The sequence below is a fragment of the Leuciscus leuciscus genome (genome assembly GCF_965113295.1).
Source record: "Leuciscus leuciscus genome assembly, chromosome: 2".
NCBI classification, from domain to species: domain Eukaryota; kingdom Metazoa; phylum Chordata; class Actinopteri; order Cypriniformes; family Leuciscidae; genus Leuciscus; species Leuciscus leuciscus.
In genome coordinates, this window is record NC_138726.1 from 12,075,930 (window position 1) to 12,083,321 (window position 7,392).

At 36.9% G+C, this 7,392-nt stretch overlaps 1 long non-coding RNA gene across 1 annotated transcript; it reads right to left on the reverse strand.

Annotated features, from left to right (window-relative positions):
* Positions 1 to 232: 232 nt before the first annotated feature.
* Positions 233 to 5,545, reverse strand: LOC309486392. The gene is made up of 3 exons (XR_014201506.1): positions 4,860 to 5,545; positions 882 to 1,011; positions 233 to 794 (listed from the first exon to the last, which is right to left on the reverse strand). It is a non-coding gene; the product is annotated as an uncharacterized lncRNA (long non-coding RNA).
* Positions 5,546 to 7,392: the final 1,847 nt, after the last annotated feature.

A 7,392-nucleotide genomic window follows, 5' to 3' on the forward strand; every position in this document is an offset into this window, starting at 1 on the left:
CTTATAAATGACGTTGTGCTGCCAACACTAGCCATTGGTTGCCCAGGCTTTAACCAAGGGCCCATTTTGATAGTTGACCAAAAGACATGCGACTGTGTAAAGTTGATTAATGCTGCCCGTCAATGAAAGAGGGATTTCTGTGCCGAATAGTTTATGTTCCTTAACCCTGCGAATGAGCCACTCAACATGGACTCTCAGTCTGGCAATAGATTGTGTCTTCCTGACCTGTGTCTTCCTGACCTCTGGCTCAGAGAGTTGTGCTCTATTACACAGAAAGGTAGGTATGTGGACTTTGCAGGGCACACAGTCTTCTACGAGGAAACCCTTGTCAACCATTATGGCCATAGATGGGTTTAAGAGAGGAACAATGCCAGACTGCTTCAGAATCTCTTTATCGCTGATGGAACCTTCATAGAGAGACGATACAAAGGTTACTGTGCCATGAGGGGCCATCCCAATTAATCCTTTAAATGTACAGTGTGATTTATAGTTGGAGAACACCTCACTCTGGAGGAGAAGAGAACTTGGTGTTTGGCAACGTATTTCAGTACAATCCAAAATAATTTGTGTGTCAGAGTAACCCTGAAAAACCTCTGGCATGTGAGATTTTACAGTCTCCTCATCCAGCCAATACCCACAGCCCCTAGTACAGTATACAGGAAGTTAGCCCATGTATTTATGATGCGGCTTACAGTTGACTGGTGGATTTTGAATCTGTGGGCAAGATCCTTCTGCATCAGACCCAATGACAAGTAATTCATAAAAAGAAAAAATTCGTCAATGGGTTGAAGAATCTGAAAAGAGAAAAAATTTGATGTAAGGATTTGATAAGATTATGCAATATATCTTGCTTTGTAAGAACAACTGTAACATATATTCACCGTTGCACTGCCAGTGTGAGGGACCTCATCATTCTTCGCTACACTTCGTGCTCTTGTCACCCGTACCATCTTGCAGGTGGCTGGTTCTATCTGCTTCCAAAAGGCCATCAGGTGGGCGTGACTTGCAAACCTGTGGGACATAGGTGTTACATTTCATTACATTACATTAAAGGGATAGTTCACTTTGAAATTAATTTTTGGTATGTTTTAGCTTACCTCAAGGGCATCCAAGATGTAGGTGTCTTTTTTGTAGGCGTCCAAGTCATCTGAGGGCGCGGGCGGGTATAGATATATACACTAGATGTCGCCTTGGCTACGGTTTCGTTCCAATGAACTGCCATAGCCAAGGCGACATCTAGTATATATATCTACACTGTTAGACTTTTCTGTAATTTCTACAGTTATTTACTTTAAATCCCCCAGTATTATACTGCTATTTCTCTTTACAGTAAATAACTGTGATTCCAATTGCATCATGGGAATTTTCTGTGACGTCTAACACCACATACAGAGACTTACTGTATTTTTTAAATTTGCTGTATACTACTGTATTTGACGTAACTGCCTCTCTGGCTGGCACCATTCCACCGTGCTTTTTATTTCCTAATTTTTGCCTTACACCACGTGTCTACAACGCTATAATAGCCAGAGGCTGTCTATATTGGACACATTGAAGCGAGCGGACCTTTAAATGCAAACCTGTTTATCCCTTGTAAGAACTAGTGCGAGCGCTTGGACTCGTATCGGACTACGTCTGAAATATAACGGCCGCGGCGCATCACTACACTGTCTGGGATTTGTCGTGTCGCGTCAGACAGACATCCAGTGTAGGTAATGGGGTCTGTCTTTTGTTGGATCGCGACGTTCGTGTCTGGCCCGGGGAAGAGACGGAATTCACTTCACCGAGAGAGAGATCAGCAAGCAAGGTAAAAAAACAAAAAACATTCTGTGTATGTTGACAGGATTGTGCCCAGTTTAACGTATGTAATAACGTTAACGTTAGCCTAACGTTACTCGTCGTCAACATGGCGGTAACGAACTTTACCATGGTAAACTGAGCTAACGTTTCATTTTACACACTTTGTTAGATTATTGAATTGTCGAGTTAAAATATGCCAACGAGCAACGCGTTTACATTAACAATAAATGTGAATAAACTAATGTGAAATTCTGTTTATATCCTAATGTTGGCCTACTGATGAGAACCTTTATAGTTTTAGCATTAGTTTGCAAACTATACCATATTATAGTTTTTTTTTTTTTTTATGGAATTTAATATTTACTTCCATTTTTGTGTTTAAAGGCAACTGCAACAAAGCGCCAATTCGCGCCAGTGACTTAGCAAGATTCCAGAGGTAGGCCAGCCCATTTGTGATATATTTTGAGATAAGTTTGCTGAAATGATTAGCATACACTATGTGAAAATTGCTTTTGAGCCACTGGTGCAGACTAGGTAGCTAACAATATCTTATAAAATCTCTATAAAATTGGCTAACTTTATATCAAATAAGTGACCTTTGCATTATGTCTAACTTTATTACACAGCAAATGAACCAATCAGAAGATGGACCATTGTCTTTGTTCAGTCTCACCAGATTAAATGTATCCAGGTAAGCACTGCAGTAAAACTCTCACTAATTCATTCAGACCAAATCTAGCATTCTAAACAACTTAAGTTTATATTTTTGCATTATTTTTATATTTTATTAGCCAGTGACTCTACCATTGCAGTTCCACCTGACTAGGAAGGTCCTAATATCAGCGCACAGGTGGGTTAACTACTGTAGGAAGGAGAACGATCATCACACAGTGATTTCTTGCATGTATCTTACTGTGTATTTGTCTCAAACAGGTACTCCTTCACTGCAGACAAGCTGAAATGGGCTAAAATCATCTATTTCAGTCGTTCAACTTCTTTCTATGCATCTCAGCATTTTTGGACAGAATTTAGGATTTGTAAGTATTAAAATTTAATCTGGCATAATTTAATTTAGTTCTTTTGTATGCTATTTATTGACAAAAGCTGTTTACAAATATATATTAAGTTTTTGTGAAAATAATAATAAAAATTAACAAAAAAGGAGGTTAAAAATAATGTGACACTAATATTCTCTCTCTCTCTCTCTCTCTCATATAGTTTTGGAACCGGGATCTCCTCTGAAGGACTGAGTACATTTGTGTTTGTGGGCACGCATGCAGACCAGGGAACACTCTGATGTTGTCAATCAAGTTCTGAACAGGAACCAATCTTTGGAGAAGTTCATTTATTCACAAAGGTGGACAAAAACATTGTGTTGGCTTTTTAAAGATTATTTTGATGATGACTTTTACTCCTATGCTGTAGAAAAGATGGAGTAGACAGTCAGACATTGATAATAATAATAAATGTTTCTTGAGCATCAAAGAGACTTCTTTCAAAAACATTACGCCACTTAAATACTTCTTTTGGCCACCAGTGTACATGAATCCAACACATTTTTGGAAATAAGTGAAATTATTTTTAAGGTGGGGTTATGTATCTTGTATTGTGAAAAGAACTGTGTTTTGTCCTGTTTTGGACATTTCCTTTTTGAATGCTTAATGTATTTATATTCTGCAGTTTTATGAATGTAATGGTTGATATTTCATTATAATACTTGTATAAGCTAAACAACCAATGACTCTACATTCATTTAGTCAAATGCTAATGTTTTGTTTATGATTTTATGTATGTTTTCAAAAATGTTTGCAGTGAAGGACAGCACATAATGTGTTAATTTAACACGTTTACACATCTTTGTGCTAACCTCTCTGACATATTTACTTTGTTAAAATCATTAACACAATGAATGAGTTAAAATTAACACAAAAAATGTTGTCTCTAAACTTACCCATTAATGTGTAAAAATTTCACACATCATTTCCAGCATTGGCATGTTTATTTTGTGATATATATGAAATGTTTTAAATAAAAAAATGGTATTTTGTGATAACTTTGTCTAATTGGTTTGTATGAAAGTAGTACTTATGTAGGATAAAAATAAAATTAATCATATATCAAAATTATCAAATCTAATTTATATTTAGTACAAATAAAAATAATTACAGTAGTGTACTGATTAGCTTAGTTTTTACAGTAATGCACTGTACTGATTAGCTTCGTTTTTACAGTAATGCACTGTATTACACAAAACTGAAATACGGTTTGGTACTGTAACTCTTAATTACAGTAACTTACTGGCAACAGTGTTGCCAGTAAGTTACTGTAAAAAACCCTTGAAAAGTCTAACAGTGTATACCCGCCCGCGCCCTCAGATCACTTGGACGTGGCTGTGTACAAGAGGTAAAAACGATATAAATACTGTTCGTTTTCTCACACAAACCGCTCGTTTCGTGTCTTAGGCCATCAATGTGTACTTACGATGGGGAATTGTTTAATTTGGACGACGGGGAATTGTTTTAATTTGGACTCTGTGCATGCTCTTTGAGGTGGTGACCATAGACCTGCATTATATGACTGACAGACAAGAACGGTTTGACCTAAAAATATCAAAATTGAAACTTCTGCGGAAAAAAAAGACACCTACATCTTGGATGCCCTTGAGGTAAGCTAAAACATACCAAAAATTTATTTCAAAGTGAATTATCCCTTTAAGTGCCCCTACACAACATTAAATTGCAAGCATGTTAGCATCCGTATTGACAGTTACTGTAAACATCCTGGAACATTTAGGAAAACAGAAACTGGACCACACACGTCAGTCCTTTTGCTTACTGCTCTTCTCAGTATTTGTAAAATACAATGCACTAGTAGATAGATCTAGATAGTTTTAGATAGATACATTTCTCATCACGAGGGAAATTCAAGGTTTCCAGTAGCTTACAACAACACACATCAAACATGCAACATTTAAACAGATAGGCTTAATAATACTAATCAATGTTGAAAGCTCTAAAACGTCTAGGCCTATATTAAACACAGTGGACATTTTAATTTACCTTGTGAAGAACCTTATGTCATCATCTGATCCAGCAAACCGCTCCAAGCAGAACTTGTTGCTGATAGATATCTCCTCTACTAGGCTTCGGAGTCTTGCTATCTCTTCATCAAGTTCTTCAATGCGGTTAAGAGACATATCCAGCGCAGCAGGTTCACTACTGTCGCAGTAGTCATGGTCAGGAGGATAGTCCAATTCCACAGATGGATCGTGCGTGGTTTCTGTATTGGGACGCTCGGTCCTTTCCCAAACTCCGGGCCGTGGGGCTGGCAGACTGAAATTGTTCCATTGAAAAAGCACTGGAACAGCTCCCTTCTTTAGACGTCTGCGCCCAGCTGGAGTCGGAGGCTCTATCACGTCTTCACTTTGAAAGTGTCGGCTGCAGACTCGTGTGTTTGTTGTAAGAAACTTTTCTCGTCGGATTTTAATCACCCACTGTTTATGTAATTCAATGTCTTTGGGAAAAGTGAAAAAACGAACTGAAGAATTGCATGTTGCAGACACTGTGCATTGCGGAACACAGCAGTGGTGGCTAGAAGAGCTGTCTTCCCGCCTTTGAAAGGACAATTTCGAACGTTTACATGTCATCGCGTTATCAGTCAAGACGAAGTACAAGTAAAAACATTAACATAAACAACACAACAACGACGAAAATGAACAGTTTTTTGGTGTTTTGACGACAAGCATTCAATGGTAGCACTTCACTCGACAATAACCGGATGTTTACAACCATCCTGAGACTTAACCGGAAATACGTCATGCTCGCCAGTGCATACCGCCCATTAGCATGTTTTGCCCATATTAACGAGATGGTGCTCGATGCAGAGCCAAATGGGAGGAGCTAGAGCTCGAGCTCCCCCTTTTCTGGAGCTCCAGCTCCACCTCGCTATGTTTAGTGAGTGGGGATTCGCTGCAGCGTAAAATGGGAGGAGCTAGAGCTCTAGATCTAATCCCTCGCTGGATATAGTGGACAGAACATGATGCGCTATAAAGCCTGTTAATGTTAGTGCGAGTTCAACTGTGATAAAAAGACAAGTTTGTTTTGATGCGCAATATGTTGGCATACATAATATTGTATTTCTCTAATATTTGTCATGATTGATTAATTATTTATCGTTTCTGTGACAAACGCGTAAACACTTAATAAGACCATTGCTCACACTATGCGTGTGTTTTTCTAAAAACTGTTGAAACTTTGTTTCTGTGTATTATTTTCTCTTTATTACGATGAACAGTTTCGTTGTTTTCCTCACTTTCTAAAGCTGATTTGTACAAAAGCGTCTGCTATATGATTATGTAAATTACTAGACTTAAAAGGCAATGTGAAAGCTTACTATCTGTGCACCCGTTTATTTTTTGTCCACTGCATTAACGTGTGTGTTATTTGTGAATTAATCTAAATCATCTGATTAATTTATGAAATAAAAATAATAAGACTATAGGTTACCTAATCTGCCCTTTTTGTACGTACATGTAAAAGGCTACTCCAACAGGCCAGTTGTAATTTTTTTTGTTATATTGTAAATTTAAATGGAATATTGACTGTAATTTTGGATAGACTCAACCTTGATAGGCTATGCATTAAGCTATTTTAATGAAATGGAAACAAGCAGTCCAGTACTCTAAAACCAGCCATGTGACTTCCCACACTAAAGGAAAAACAAGATAACAAAATGTGCTCTGAGATTATCCACCCAAATTTGGGAGAAGATAATTTAAGTCACTTGCTCCACTCTCCCACAAGTGTTGAGTTGGATTTATTTGTTTCTATTAGCCTAAATTAGAAAAATGTTCATCTAACATAAAATTAATCCTAAATCTAGATAAAATGTTATAAGATAAATAAAAAAAAAATAACATAAGTATATCCCAAGAACACAACACTTTTTTTCCACACAACATTTTTGGTATAATAAGATAAAATAATACATTTTATGAATATATTTCAAGAACACACTTCACATAACATTATAATATTTTACAAAACTCAATCAATTTATTTTCATAGTACCCCCACTGGTAGATTCAAGTTCAATTTGATTTTATTTATACAGCACATTTTATAACAGCCACTGATTGACCTAACGTTAAGTGCTTTACAGAACTACAAAATTAAAAGAGAATAATACTCGCATAACAGCACAACACAGATAAGTGCAGCAAAGCTAAGAGCAGCCTTAAACAGGACAGGAGTAGCAAAAACATTATCGGACTTAAAATATAAAATAAGAAAACAGAAATGGCAAAAAAAGTATCAGACAGACTTATCAATAATAAAACAGAGATGGCAGTGTCAGACTCCGGTAAAAAGGAAGGTTTCAGGCATCATTTATGTGTGGAAATAAATCTGATATGAATTGGATGTGCATTTTTGACCTGCCATTTAAGCGGACAGATCGTACATTCTGTCAATGCGAGTCGTACGTCATTAAAAATGTGTCTTTTTATAACTGTTCGCGGTACAGATATCTATAACAAATGAAACAACTCTTGTTGAATAACAGAGTATTCATTTTGTTCATTTGTGTTAAATA